We start from the raw sequence: 16,621 nt of genomic DNA, 5'->3' as shown, positions 1-16,621 counted from the left end.
TACTTCGACAGCTCTGTGAACTTAGCAGCATACTCAGTAACAGACCGGTTGCCCTGCTTCAATTCTAAGAACTCTATCTCTTTCTTTCCTCTGACATCCTCTGGAAAGTACTTCCTCAGGAATCTCTCTCTGAACACCGCCCACGCGATTTCAGTACTTCCAGCAGCTTCCAATTCAGTGCGGGTAGCAACCCACCAATCATCTGCTTCCTCTGACAGCATATGCGTACCGAACCTGACCTTCTGGTTATCGGCACACTCAGTCACTCAGAAGATCCTCTCGATCTCCTTCAACCACTTCTGAGCACCATCTGGATCGTATGCTCCCTTGAACATTGGAGGATTATTCTTCTGGAACTCACTCAGTTGACGAGCAGCTCCCATTCCCACAACATTCGGATTCCCTCCAAGTACTCCAGCTAGCATACCCAGAGCCTCAGCAATCGCAGCATCGTCTCTACCTCTTCCAGCCATCTCTATTCTGAAAGCCCAACAAGCTAAAACAATAAGTACTGATAGGGTTGCACAACACCTATCACGTACAGGGAACAGAATAATTACGACTCGACTCGACCGACTATGCTCTGATACCACTAATGTAACACCCTTCTAAAATACCCCAACAATTAATTAAAATAACAAAACATAAATCAGAGTAAATATGCAATTCAAGGGTGTCACACTTGACACTTCACACCATTTTCCAAAGTATCCTGTCATGCTCATTTATTTAATCAAAACAAAACATTTGCATAATACGCAGCGGATAAAAACTAACAACATTCAAACCATGTAACACATTACATGTTAAGTTGTTCAACAACCAAATGAAAACATAGTAAAACATCCCATCCCGATGTTACATCTACCAGAGCATGACCCACTAAGGAACTACACTAGACTCCAAGAACTAGCTTCTACTCAATCACTGCTCGTTACCTGAAACATAGTTGTAAGGGTGAGTTCCTCAATCGATATAATAAGCATTATAAAATATCATGTACTGCTAAGTAAATTAACACATTTCATCACCCTAATCATATCACACATTCAACAACGGTAACATCAACTCATAATCATCATCATACTCAACTCAACACAAAACACACGTATAATATTGGAATACATCCATTCATATTATACGCCATACATACATTATGCAATGAGACTCCATGCATGCGGTACCGACTATTCGTGAACATATAGTTCAACCTCACCGATCAAATCCAGATACGGCTACCAAGCTCACTAGTCCCACTCATTTGAGACCTAGTGACTCACTCACTAATTCCTCACCATGGGAATTAGCTACCACCCCAAGGGCTATGATATGCACGCTAATCACCTAGCATGCAAACATCAACAACAATCCACAATACTCACTCACTAATTCCTCACCATGGAAATTAGCTACCACCATAAAGGCCATAATATGCACGCTAAATCAACTAGCATGCAAACATCAAAAATCCACAATGGACATATGCTCACACTCTAAGCCATAAAACAGTCCATTCCACAATTGCATACATAATAGATCATCAACATATTATCACAAAAATCATATCATGTCATGCCAATTAATAATCACAGTATTAGCACACTCTACTAATACCTACACTGCTCAAAACAACGGGAAACGATCCCTACTATATCATACATCAGCTAAATTACATTACTCAGCTGAACAACCAAAAACTGCACAACAACAGCACAGAAAAATCACAATTCTGCCCATACGCGTATTGCCTAGTCCCATACGCGTATGGCCCATTTCTCAGCCAATCCCATACGCGTATTGTCTGCCTCATACGCGTATGCTACGCGTACCACTTCCTCATACGCGTACCAACAGAGACAAAACCACGTTCAAAACATCATCTTCCTCATCCATACGCGTATTGCCTAGTGCCATACGCGTACCAGACCATCTCATACGCGTATTGCCTAATGCCATACGCGTATGACCAGAAACCAGAATTCCAGATCTGCTATGGTTTTCTCTGCTACGAGATTCTCAGATCCCACCTTCCACATTCCAATTTTTACACAACATTCATTCATATTGTCTAACACAGATCATACACATTCAATCTCACAATTTCTAACCTTATTATCTCTAATTCCTACGAATTTCCTCAATCATACTCATATCTCATTCATCCAAAATTTCACAATTTCAACATTCATCATCTAATTAGAGTCAAATCAATGGTTTATCACTACCCATTACATGTTAACCCATAATACCCATTAAACGACGATAAACCCCCCTTACCTGAGTTAATCCGGCAATTGATTCTTCGACCTTCAACAATCGTGAATCCTCCTCTTGAGCCCTAGCCTCTTCTTCTCCCTTTCTCCGTTCTTCTCTTTTCTCCCAATCTTACGTGTTCTCTGTTTTCACGTGAAAACCTCTTTTTGCCAAATGGGACTCTTTTTACTGATTCCAACTTTTATTCCAATAATAATAATAATAATATTCCAATAATATTCCAATTATTTAATTAAATTAATAAATATTATATTAATTTAAATTAAATAATTATCCTTATTTCATCGGGGTGTTACAACTCTCCCCCACTAAAAGAGTTTTCGTCCTCGAAAACATACCTCAAGCGAATAACTCAGGATAAGACTCCTTCATCTGACTCTCAAGTTCCCAAGTCACATTGCCACCTGCTGGTCCTCCCCAAGCTACCTTTACCAAAGCAATCTCTTTACCCCGCAACTGCTTCAACTCTCGATCCTCGATCCTCATAGGTGATGTTTCAACAGTCAGGTTATCTCTCACCTGTACATCATCTACTTGGACCACATGCGACGGATCAGGAATGTACCTCCTCAACTGAGACACAAGAAAAACCTCATGCAAATTCGCAAGTGACGGCGGTAAAGCGATTCGATAGGCTACCTCCCATATCCTCTCCAAAATCTGATAAGGACCAATAAATCGAGGTGTCAACTTCTTCGACTTCAAAGCTCGACCAACCCCAGTTATCGGAGTAACACGAAGAAACACATGATCTCCCTCTTGAAACTCAAGGGACTTCCTCCTCTTGTCGTGATAACTCTTCTGACGACTCTGAGCAATCCTCATCTTCTCCTGAATCATCTTAATCTTTTCCGTAGTTTGTTGAACAATCTCCGGTCCAACCATAGCACTCTCACCGGACTCATACCAACATAAAGGTGTCCGACATCTCCTACCATACAAAGCTTCAAACGGTGCCATACCAATGCTCGAATGAAAACTATTATTGTAGGTAAACTCAATCAAAGGTAAATAACAATCCCAAGCACCTCCCTTTTCCAAAACACAAGCCCTCAGAAGATCCTCTAGTGACTAAATCGTCCTCTCAGTCTGACCATCAGTTTGCGGATGATATGCAGAACTCAATCTCAGCTTAGTTCCCAAAGCCCTCTGCAAACCTTCCCAGAACTTCGATGTAAATCTAGGATCTCTATCCGAAACAATACACGACGGAATACCATGCAAACTTACAATCTTCTCAATATACAACCCAGCTATTCTCTCTAACGGATAATCCATTCTGATTGGAATGAAATGAGCCGATTTTGTCAATCTGTCAACAATCACCCAAATAGCTTCAAAATTCTTAATTGTCCTCGGTAAACCAGAAACAAAATCCATACTGATACTATCCCACATCCACTCTGGAATAACCAACGGTTGCATTAGCCCAGACGGCTTCTGATGCTCAATCTTTGACTTCTGACAAGTCAAACAAGAATAAACAAAACTCGCAATTTCTCTTTTCATTCCCGGCCACCAAAATAACTTTTTCAAATCATGATACATCTTCGTAGCCCCAGGATGAATACTCAAGCCACTACGATGTCCTTCCTCAAGAATACTCTTCTTCAGTTCGGTAACATCCGGAATACACACCCGATTACCAAATTTCAAAACACCATTCTCATCAACTCTGAATTCACCACCTTGACCTCGATTCACTAGAGTCAACTTATCAACCAAAAGCACATCGGATTTCTGACCCTCTCTAATCTCATCTAGAATACCACTCGTTAACTTCAACATTCCCAATTTAACACTATTGTGAGTACTCTCACACACCAAACTCAAGTCTCTAAACTGCTCAATTAAATCCAATTCCTTAACCATTAACATAGACATATGCAATGATTTCCGACTCAATGCATCAGCCACTACGTTTGCTTTACCCGGATGGTAATTCAAACCAAAGTCATAATCCTTCAGAAACTCTAACCATCTCCTCTGTCTCATATTCAGCTCTTTCTGATCAAACAAATACTTTAAACTTTTATGATCACTGAAAACCTCAAATCTTGACCCGTACAAGTAATGCCTCCATAACTTCAGAACAAATACCACTGCTGCCAACTCTAAATCGTGTGTCGGATAGTTCCTCTCATGAACCCTCAGTTGTCTCGAAGCATAAGCTACAACCTGCTTATTCTGCATCAAAACACCACCTTAACCCAACAATGAAGCATCACAGTAAACCTCAAATGGTTCTGACGGACTCGGTAATATCAGAATAGGAGCAGTAGTTAACCTTCTCTTTAACTCTTGGAAACCTTCTTCACATTTTGAGTCCCAAACAAACGCTTGCCCCTTTCTAGTCAACATCGTCAACGGTAACGCCAACTTAGAAAATCCCTCAATAAATTTCCTATAATAACTTGCAAGTCCAAGAAAACTCCTTATCTCATAAACTGACTTCGGAGCTTCCCACTTAGATACCGCTTCTATCTTAGAAGGATCAACAGCAACACCACCTCTTGAAATCACATGACCAAGAAAACTAACCTCTTCTAACCAAAATTCACACTTAGACAGTTTAGCAAATAAATTCTTTTCTCGTAGAACTCTTAAAACCACTCTCAAATGTTCAGCATGCTCTTCTTCAGATTTCGAATACACCAAAATATCGTCAATAAACACCACAACAAACTTGTCTAGGTACGGATGGAAAATCCTATTCATATACTCCATAAATACTCCAGGCGCATTAGTCACACCAAAAGGCATCACAGAATACTCATAATGTCCATACCTTGTTCTGAAAGCAGTCTTCTGAATATCCTCAGTTTTCACACGTATCTGATGATACCCCGATCTCAAATCTATTTTGCTGAACACACTCGCACCAACCAACTGATCCATCAAATCATCAATCCTCGGCAAAGGATACCGATTCTTGATCGTCACTTTATTCAGTTGCCTGTAGTCCACACACAACCTCATAGTACCTTCTTTCTTTTTAACCAATAACACTGGTGCACCCCACGGCGACACACTCGGACGAATAAATTTCTTATCCAACAGATCTTCCAGCTGACCTCCCAATCCAGGTATTCGATTTTAGGATTTTAGGGTTTCGTTTGAGATTTTCGCCTCCAAGTTTTTTCGTCGTCAATTCCTGATTCTCTTCTCCTTTTATATTTCTGCAGCTAGGGTTTCAATTGGTGTTTTTTGTGTTCAAAGGAGCATCCTTGCGAATTACTTTTGATCTACTCAGAAACGAAATGCCCTGTTTAATGCTAAAACCGAAAATGATATTCTGAGCTCGCTGCTTTCTTCTTCATTTCTGTCTTAACTCTGTTTTGGGTAATCTTCTGAATTTTACTGCCTTGGCTAATTAACTCTACTTTTTTACTGCAGTGAAATTGGTGATTGTTGGTTCAGAGTTTCATATTCGAAACCAAGATTCGTTATGTGTTCAGCTCAAATTTCTTTGTGAAATCAGTGCTAGTTAGAATGACTCAGTGCGCCTCTAGGACATTGCTAATGCTGAGTTGTTGAAGACCACTTATCATAAGAAACAGGGTACTGATCAAATTTGCTTTACTCATCACCAAGTTCTGTCATATGCTCTTCAAGGTACAGTTGGGAGTCTACTGGAGAATCGTTGTGGTATCCATCACGGTATGATAACCGCTGTCCATGGTGCTTCGGAGGGCATAACTTAAAGAATGGTGGTTTAGAGGTTGTTTCGAAGTTGTCAACTCTGAGGTACGAACTTGTTAAGACGGTTCATCTGCAATTATCGTCTCTGTGCTTGGTGAAATTGCGTGGCTGTTGAACTCGAGAGGCAGCAATATCCCACATTCACCTGCTATGTACTTCAAAGACCAAACTGTTTTGCCGTAAGAGCGGGGTTCATACTGGTCATGGCTATGGTGGACAGTCACCTGCTCTTTGTAGGCGTGAGCTTTCTATTCAATCGTTACAACCTCCTTCGAATGACAGCCTTGCTGTTATTTGCCATGCTTTAGCGTGTCGCTGGTATACAACTCGGTTCAACGGTGCGATTTTGGTACGGCTCAAGCACAACTTCGGTACGATTTAGAGTTTGTTTTGTGTTTCAAATTGAAGTCAGCTTGTGAACATTGTGCCTTCTGCTAACTTTGTTGTTTGTTGCAGGTTCTATTTGTTTTGTTGTGTTGGAGAGTGTTATGCATTTCCATTGTTGGAACTGCTGCAGGCTGGTTGCAATGCATTGTTTTATGATGTTTGGCCATTGTTTGCTTATTTGTGATTACAAGTTTGAAGGCTACTTGATGTTGTTGCTGACCTATTTTGTAGTTTTCTTTTGTAGCTCAATGCAGGTCCATTGGTTTTTGCTTCATCATTTGGTTAGCCTTTTGGTCATGAGTGGGCATTTTATGCAGAGTTCACACATGTTAGGTTTAGTGTGTATGCTGATGTTGCCAACTGGTTTTTGCAGGTTTGATTCTAGCTGTTACAGCCTTCATGAGCATTTCTCCTCATTGTGAGTTCAAAGCCAAATGCATGTGTATTTTTATGCCCAAATGGTTAATGTGGATGTCATGTGATTGTGGTATTAACATCAACTAACGGATGGAGTCATGGTCTGATATTCCTGCAGTTGGTGTTGCTGACCTTCCCATTATGGGTGATGCTTTTTCTCCTGTCGGCATCGCCAATCCAATTCAGTTAGTTTTCTCTTGAATTTGATTGCTCATGATAAACTTAATCCATTCGTGACTCCGTTCCATTTCTTCATGATGCTGCATGCATGAATTGCAGGTGAATATGATGGTGATTCGACGATGGTGGAATTAGTGAGCTGTTATACGCCCGACGATTCGCTTCACAACATGAGCCTGGCAATGCATCATTGCAATGTCGCCCATGTTTCAAAAATCCAATATCCCCTGAGCATCTTCTTACCAACCATTCACGAATGATTGATTGTATGACAATTGTAGCATCTTTAACAGTCTGAATTTTGTCTCTTTCAAACACAACTTTTCTGTTTCTATATAATAACAGCAGCTTTATGTCTCCGAAGCAAAACAACATATTCCTTTCCTGTTTTCTTTTTTACAGTAGAGTCATCAGCAGCTTCAACTCTGGTACAAGATCTTGGCACAAAAACTCCAATCCAAGACCACATGCACCTTTAACAAGGGAACTTTGCAAACAAAAAGTACCTCAAGAAGTCCTGTGATGTTATGATATCTTTCTTTATGATCGGTTACATGGAGGCAACTGGAGACCAATCCAAGAGAAATTGCAGCAGACCATTGACGATGTTCATGTTCATGTTGGAGTAAACACTCCAAAAGAAAATTTGAAGCAGCGGATTCAACAGTGTGAACAGATGGAGGCAAAACGGCATAAAGTGCACCAATGACCAGTGATGATAAATTTTAAGGCTTGTTTCTCAAAACATTCGCAGTGGCCGCCTAAGAGCTTTCGCCTTTCGCCAGGCTTGAGAGTTAATGCTGCTATATCCTTCCTTGGATGTCTGAGGTCAAATTATTCTTTGTACTATTTCTGATGTTTCTTATCAATCTCTCCTACTTGGTGATTGTATGATATCAATTACTATCATGTGACAGATATTATCTCAGTCTCTGTAATTTAGAAAAATTATAAAATTTGAACAACATTTCCAAGCTAAAAAAAAAACAAGTTGCTTATCAAGGAATGAAAGTGCCCATGTCAAGCTTGTATACACGGAGCATGAATGTTGAGTTGCAAGTTTTCCACAGAGTTCCCAAATAGGAACCAATGTTGGACATCCCAAGATGTCATTTGCTTTAATATTTTCCCACTGTGTCCATCTAAGTTTAAAGACCCACTAGTCAAATGAGAAGAGATTTCATCTGTGTTACCATTGAATTATCTATTAAAATCCATGCAAATGAACGATGACCTTCGGCCACTAGCTTGATTCCGACGATAACCAGGCTCGGTCCCTCTTAAAAAACTCACATGATAATGACTCTCCCTTAAAACATGGTAAACCACTGGAATCTCCTTGAATCAAACAATGTCCATCAAAGCTTTTCATGACTAATATTTTTGACCACATACTCTAATCCAAACAAAATAATCCTTGAATTCCTTGATTACCACCGACGCGGAATGCGCCTATGCATCTAAATATGTTGACGGTAGAACCTCGCCTTGAATGCGCACAACACAACAAGGTGCACCCATAACAGAAAAGGAGACCACTTGATGCTCATGAAAAAGGAGTACCATAGTAGAGGAACAAAATCATGAGGAGTAAATAATGAATGAAATAATGATATGAATATCAGGGTCAAAATCGGGGTGTGACAATTATCAATAATGATCTTATCTGGAACACCATAACGGCATATGAGTTGATTCTTGATAAACTTCACAACCACCTGCCTGGTCACGTTTGCATATGATGCCATTTCGACCCACTTGGTGAAGTAATCAATTTCTACGAGAATAAATCTGTGACCGTTGGACGCTTCCGGCTCTATCATGCCAATCATGTCAATTCCCCACATGGAGAAAGTCCATGGTGATGAAATCACATTCAGAAGTGTTGGTGGAATATGAATCTTGTCCGCATAAATCTGACACTTGTGGCATTTCTTCACATATTTACAACAGTCAGACTCCATTGTCAGCCAATAGTAGCCTGCTCTCAACATCTTTCTAGCCATGGCATGTCCATTGGAATGAGTACCAAATGAACCCTCATGGACCTCAGTCATTAACAGGTCTGCTTCGTGTCTATCCACGCATCTGAGTAGAACCATGTCAAAATTCCTCTTCTAAAGCACATCGCCATTGAGGTAGAAACTGCCTGATAATCTCCTCAGAGTCTTTCTATCTTTCACAGATGCCCCAGGCGGGTAAATCTGACTCTGAAGAAACCACTTGATATCATAATACCATGGCTTATCATCTTTTACTTCTTCAACTGCAAATACATGAGCTGGTATGTCCAAGCGCATCACAGTGATATTGGGAACCTCATTCCAGAGTCTCACCATGATCATAGAAGCAAGTGTAGCGAGTGCATCTGCCATCTGATTCTCATCTCGAGGAATATGATGGAAGTCAACCTTAGTAAAGAAAGTTGAGATCCTCCTCGCATAATCTCTATATGGGATGAGACCAGGATGATTCGTCACCCATTCACCCTTAATCTGATTAACAACAAGGGCCGAATCACCATAAACATCAAGATGTTTGATCCTAAGATCAATACACTCTTCCAATCCCATAATACAGGCCTCATACTCAACCATATTATTCGTGCATTTGAAAGTTAGCCTTGCTGTAAAAGGAAAATGTGTGCCCTGAGGAGTAATAATCACTGCCCCAATACCATTTCCATACTGATTTACAGCGCTATCAAATACCATGCTCCATCGGGAACCAGGCTCTGGCCCTTCATCGAGAGTAGGCTCATCACAATCTTTCATTTTCAAATACAGAATCTCCTCATCTGGGAAGTCAAACTAAACAGACTGATAATCCTCAATTGGTTGATGTGCCAAGTGGTCAGCCAAGATACTACCTTTAATAGCCTTCTGAGCTCGATACTCAATATCATACTCAGATAACAACATCTGCCAATGGGCGATCCTCCCAGTTAAAGCAGGCTTCTCAAAGATATACTTGATTGGATCCATTTTGGATATCAACCAACTTGTATGATTCAACATATACTGGCGTAAGCGCTTAGCAGCCCAAGCCAAAGCACAACATGTTTTCTCAAGCATCGAGTATCGAGACTCACAATCAGTGAACTTCTTACTCAGGTAGTAAATAACATATTCTTTCTTCCCTGTCTCGTCTTGCTGACCAAGGACACAACCCATTGAGTCTTCAAGAACAGTTAGGTACATAATCAACAACCTCCCTTCCACAAGTGGAGACAAAATCGACGGCTCAGACAGATACTCTTTAATACTGTCAAAGGCTTTTTGGCAATCCTCGGTCCAATCATGAGACTGATCTTTCCGGAGGAGCTTGAATATCGGCGCACACGTGGTAGTCATGTGGGATATAAATCTGGAAATGTAATTTAAGCGACCAAGAAAACCTCGGACTTGCTTCTCAGTTTTGGGCGTAGGCATCTCTTGTATTGCTTTGACCTTTGCAGGATCAACCTCAATACCTCTCTCGTTGACAATAAAGCCCAATAACTTGCTAGAACGGACTCCAAATGTACACTTTTTAGGATTCAAGCGAAGCTTATACTTCCTCAAACGCTGGAAAAGCTTCAACAAGTGCTCTACATGTTCAACTTTCGTTCTCGACTTTGCGATCATATCATCAACATACACCTCGATCTCCTTGTGCATCATATCGTGAAACAAGATAGTCATGGCTCGTTGATACGTGGCTTCGGCGTTCTTCAAACCGAAGGGCATCACTCGATAACAGAATGTTCCCTAAGGTGTGATGAATGTTGTCTTCTCCATATCCTCGGGTGCCATCTTAATCTGATTATATCCGGAAATCATTGAATTTAGCTGTATTATCTACCAACATATCAATATGTGGTCAAGGGAAATCATCTTTCGGACTAGCTTTATTCAAGTCTCTATAGTCCATACACATTCGGACTTTTACATCGTTCTTAGGCATGGGCACAATATTGGCCACCCATTGAGGATATGTAGAAGTCACCAGAAACCCCGCATCAATTTGCTTCTAAACTTCTTCTTTAATCTTCACTGCCATATCAGGATGAGTTCTTCTGAGCTTCTGTTTTACAGGCACACACTCAGGCTTCAAAGGCAAGAAATGTTGCACGATATCAGTATCTAGACTAGGCATGCGTTCATATGACCAGGCGAAGACGTCGACGTATTCTCGTAGCAACTCTATTAACCCCTTCTTGACAGATTCTTCCAGGAGTGCCCCAATCTTCACTTCTCGCACACAATCCTCAGACCCCAAGTTGACTGTTTCCAGATTCTCAAGATGCGGCTGAATGATCTTCTCTTCGTGCTCAAGCAGACGGGTAATCTCGTCAGGAATCTCTTCAACATCATCTTCTTCGGCCTCAAATACAGGGAATTCAATGTTGGGAGATGATGTTGGGTCATTATGTTCAATGGGTTTGATCAACCTGCATAATGATTTTGGATATAAAGAGATTTTAGAATTCAAACAAGGCAAATCATTATGCAGATGAAAAGATTGATTTTATTCTATTTTTAAGGTTTTATGTGATCACCAATTTCATGCAAAAAGCAAAAAGTGAAAACAATTGGAAAAACAAACATTTAACATGAATTTATTGAATGAAAATATCATTGTATTTATGAGCCAACAATGTCATCACTCCTCCTTTTGGCATGGGAGAAGGGTTTTTTGAACAAAATGAACATTACGTTGACTTATGGACAACTGTTGGAACATCAACAACGACCCAGTTATTGCAGACCCCTCCAGGGATGACAAAGTTGCTAGGATCTTCCTCTACATCCTCTTCCACAATAGCAGCAGCTTCCTCGTCTTGAACAGTGTGGATGAATCCACCACTCTGAAACAGCCCATACTTGTTGAAAACGCCAGAAGAATACCCTATGCCAGCCTGGGATTTGTTGTCTTCCAGCTTGATCATTTGTCCTAAACCGGTAGTTTTACCATGCTCAATGGCCAACTTAGCATCATTGTAGGATGCAAATGAAGAAGTTCCTTTCTTAATAGGCTCAGCAATAGATAAAGCTTAGAACGGCGTTCCAACTTCATCCTCAGCATCTATGTAAGAAAAGGAAGAAAAATGGCTAACCAGGAGAGCCTTTTCTCCCCCTACCACCACTAGCTTCTTGTTCTTGACAAATTTCAGTTTCTGGTGTAGGGTGGATGTCACGGCGCCTGCCTCGTGAATCCATGGTTTGCCTAACAGACAGCTATATGATGGGTGGATATCCATGACCTGAAAAGTCATATGGAAATCACTTGGTCCAATCTTGACTGGGAGTTCAACCTCTCCAATCACAGTTTTGCGGGATCCATCAAAAGCTTTAACCACTACTCCACTCTGCCTCATAGGAGGCCCCTGGTATGACAATCTGGCCAGAGTGGATTTCGGCAATACATTCAGCGATGATCCAGTGTCCACCAGCACATTAGACATGGCATCATCCTTACAGCTCATGGATATGTGTAGTGCCAAATTGTGGTCTCTTCCCTCTTCGGGCAGATCAACATCACAAAAACTCAAATTGTTACAAGCGGTAATGTTTGCAACAATACTCTCAAATTATTCTATTGTGACGTCATGGTCTACATACGCCACATCCAATACCTTCTACAGAGCTTCGCGGTGTGGTTATGAATTCATCAATAAAGATAACACAAAGATCTTCGATGGCGTCTGTAGAAGTTGACCTACAATGTTGTATTCACTCCTTTTGATGAGCCTCTGCATCTCATCACAGTCTTCTTTCATCGTGTCACTCTGGCCAGTAGAGACATGAGTTCTTACAATAGAGGCAGGTTTATTGGAAACAAGTTCCGGATTCGAAGCAATCACAGCATTCCCAATCGGGCATTCAGCATAATCAGCAACATCAGCCCTTCTGGTCTCAGCTTGGGGTTTCGGCGGAGCCGAGAAAACACGACCGCTACGGGTCAGGCCGCTGACATCGGCAATATTAACAACAAAAGTAGAGGGCAGGGGCACCTCCTTCCCATCTTCCAATGCCACAACATTGTAACGATAAGGGACAGCTTTATCAGAAGAGTATGGCACATGACCAGCTGGTTTAATGATCAAAGAGGGAGAAGCCTTCTGCTTGCTGCCATCATACCTGATGACAACAGGCTCAGGGATCCGAAACACCGGAGATATCACATTGACTTCATCATCATCGTTAACATCTCGATTATGAAGTATTTCAATTACACCTTCATTCAACATTTCTTGGATGTCTTTACGGACTTGGCGACATCCCATTTGATTGACAGTGCAAACACGGCATCTGTCATGGTCATGCTCATAATGACTGTACTCACACAACAGTCTGTGCATCTCGACCAAAGATTGTCGAATATGGTTGACATATTTGACTTTATATTTACCAGGGAAGCCCTGGACCATGTTGACAGAGGATTTCCCATGCTCGGGCAATGGGTTCTTCTTCACATTGGGACCTACGTCCTCGAAACATAAGATACCACATCTCACAAGGTCTTGAACCTTGGCCTTCAGCGGGTAACAGTTTTCCACGTCATGTCCGGGAGCCCCGGAATGATAAACACAGTGTAGCTCGGGCTTATACCACCACTGAGGGTTGGTAGGTATAGCCGGTGGGTCTCGTGGAGTAATCAACTTCCTCTATATCAAAGAGGGATACAATTCTGCATAGGTCATAGGAATAGGATCAAAGGTGACCCTCTTCCTCTCATAGCTTGTACTGGCTTGATTATTGTTTCGAGGCTGGTAGGCCTGCTGTTGAGGACGGTGTTGTTGTTGTTGATATTTTTGATGTTGTTGTTGCTGGTTATTATTGTGCTGATAGTGCGGATTATCTCGGAAAACAGGTGCTACGTGAGTCACTTGATGCTGATTACCGGCAAGACGCACGGTCTTCCTTCTTACTAAGGATCTTCTTGGTTTAACATGGGAGGTCACAACATGTGCCTCACCATCTTTCTTCTTTCCAAACACCCCATATCGTTTGGTAGAAGAGCCTTCTTCTCTGGTCAGGCGCCCTTCCCTGACTCCCTCCTCCAGACGCATCCCCATGTTCACCATCTCGGTGAAATCAGAAGGAGCGTTGGCAATCATCCGCTCATAATAAAATGAGCTCAAGGTCTTCAGGAAGATCTTGGTCATTTCTTTCTCCTCCAGCGGAGGCACAATCTGTGATGCTAGCTCTCGCCACCTCTAGGCGTACTCTTTGAAAGTTTCCTTGTCCTTCTGGGACATGGCTCTCAATTGATCCCTATCGGGAGCCATATCCAAATTATACTTGTATTTCTTGACGAAAGCTTTGCCAAGGTCGTTGAAGGATCACATGTTTACGTTGTCCAAGCCCATATACCATCTCAGGGCAGCACCAGAGAAACTGTCCTGGAAATAGTAAATGAGAAGTTGATCATTGTCGGTCTAAGTCGACATCTTCCTGGCATACATAACCAGGTGGCTGAGAGGGCAAGTATTTCCCTTGTACTTTTCAAAGTCAGGTACTTTGAACTTTACCGGGATTTTGACATTTGGGACTAAGCAGAGTTCAGCATCAAACTTGCCAAAGAGGTCCTTTCCTCTGAGAGTTTTCAATTCCTTGCGGAGCTCAAGAAATTGATCATTCATAGCATCCATCTTTTCATAGACATCTGGGCCCTCAGATGGCTCAGAGTGGTAGATGGTGTCGTCTACTCTGGGCATAGTATGCACGACAGAAGGTGGAACAGCGAGGACCGGGCTAGATGCCGACAGAGAAGCAAATGTGGGAGCAAGACCCTCAGGAATAAAGTTGGGAGGCATCCCCCAAGGAAACCTGGCTGGCATAGTGTCGCATTACGTGAAAAACCGGCGGGAAAACGAAACAACAGAGCCGCCACCGTGCGTTATTTATCCCAAAAGAGGGAAAGGAAACGCTCAGAGTAAACCTGGAAAGAACATGGTCTCGCGACCAAAGAGAATGGGATCGGGAGTCGGTTATGCGGAGGGAAGGTATTAGCACCCCTACGCATCCGTCGTACTCGACGGGATCCACGCACAATAGAAAGGAAAATGGTTGCTAAAACATTGCTCACACCCACACACACTGGCTAAAAGAGACAAAAGAAACTGACTGAAACTGACTCGGCAGGACATCGTATCCTGGGCCTACTTAGTCTATCAGGCATAGACATCAGAGTCGAAGTAGTTCGGACTGGGAAAGCGACACATGCTCGCTAGGATATCGCATCCTATGCATACGTATCTTCTCGGACGAGAGAAGAATCAGAGCATTCGTAGCTCGGCTGACACGCACACAAACAAACAAGACACAGGCAAACATGGAGCCTGAATGCCAATCACTGGACTTACATCAGCATCCGAACCAAACGAACTCACACTGGAACCCAAATGCCACTCGATGGACTTACATCGGCTTCCAAGCACACAACAACACAACAGGTTAATAGGGAGTCGGGGACTCGAGCCTATAACTGTCAGACAACACACACAAAAGAAAAGAAAAGGCGCCCGGAGAGATCAGCTCAATCTCCTGCCTACATACTTCATCTGGTATGAAGATCAGGGCGATGTAGTTCCCCTACGCAGGGACAAGGATCTAGCCTAACCAGATAACAGAGGGAGACACAACTCTAGGGAGACTACGACTCGAGCCTAGATGTTGTCATGCAAAGTCAACCCTAAGTTAAGGTTTCTAGCTAAATGGCACAAGGGCCAACCTATCCTAGACAAGGCTTGCACAGGAAGCAAGGGTCTCGATTGCAACTAAGGCAAGAGAAAGGGGAGGTCTCAATCGCAACGAGGGCGAGAGAAAAGAAATCAGTGTTAGTTGTTAGTCAAACTCGACAAGACATCGCATCTCGTGCCTACGTATCTCATCTGGACATGAGAATCAGAGTTGCCGTAGTTCGGCTACGGAGGGACAAAGGTCTCGATTGCAACTAGGGCAAGAGAAAGGGAAAGTCTCGATCGTAACGAGGGCGAGAGAAAAGACTTAGCGTTAGTGGTTAGTCAAACTCGACAAGACATCGCATCTCGTGCCTACGTATCTCATCTGGACATGAGAATCAGAGTTGCCGTAGTTCGGCTACGGAGGGACAAAGGTCTCGATTGCAACTAGGGCAAGAGAAAGGGAAAGTCTCGATCGCAACGAGGGCGAGAGAAAGGAAAAGGCTCGATCGCAACGAGGGCGAGAGAAAGGATCGCAACGAGGGCGAAAGCAAACAAGGATTAGTCTAAACTAAACCTAACTTGCACAGGAAGCAAGTCTAAGCTAGCCTAAGAAGCAAAGCAATCACAATCACAGATAGCACACACTATATACATACAAGAGGCTCACACAAGGGTTAGGTTTTAGTTGAGGGGTCATATCAACCTCAACAAACAAACCTCTGGAAATGGGTGATGGTGCTCTTAACCTTGCCATTGAGGGGCTAAGGTGAAGCAGATGAAAAGGAGATGAGGGGTGTGCCTCATTGCTTCTATCCCTGGCCTGGGAGAGCATTTGACAAGAATGTGTGGGTTCAGAAAGTGGGAACCCTTCTACACATTTGATACTGACTCAACTGTGCAATTGCACAAGATCTTGGGTTTTTATCTGAAATGCATCAACACAGTAGTGTGAGCAAAACAGACGACACACTGAATAGCAGGGGATAGGTT

General features: G+C 42.3%; 1 non-coding gene across 1 annotated transcript; it reads left to right on the top strand.

Annotated features, from left to right (window-relative positions):
• Positions 1-7,667: 7,667 nt before the first annotated feature.
• LOC127132887 (small nucleolar RNA SNORD14) lies at positions 7,668-7,791 on the top strand. Its single transcript, XR_007806891.1, has one exon. It is a non-coding gene; the product is annotated as a small nucleolar RNA SNORD14 (small nucleolar RNA).
• Positions 7,792-16,621: the final 8,830 nt, after the last annotated feature.

This window comes from Lathyrus oleraceus, chromosome 3 (assembly GCF_024323335.1).
Source record: "Lathyrus oleraceus cultivar Zhongwan6 chromosome 3, CAAS_Psat_ZW6_1.0, whole genome shotgun sequence".
NCBI lineage: Eukaryota > Viridiplantae > Streptophyta > Magnoliopsida > Fabales > Fabaceae > Lathyrus > Lathyrus oleraceus.
The sequence above is the reverse complement of the archived record's forward strand: the minus strand, read 5'-3'. Positions and strand labels throughout refer to the sequence as shown.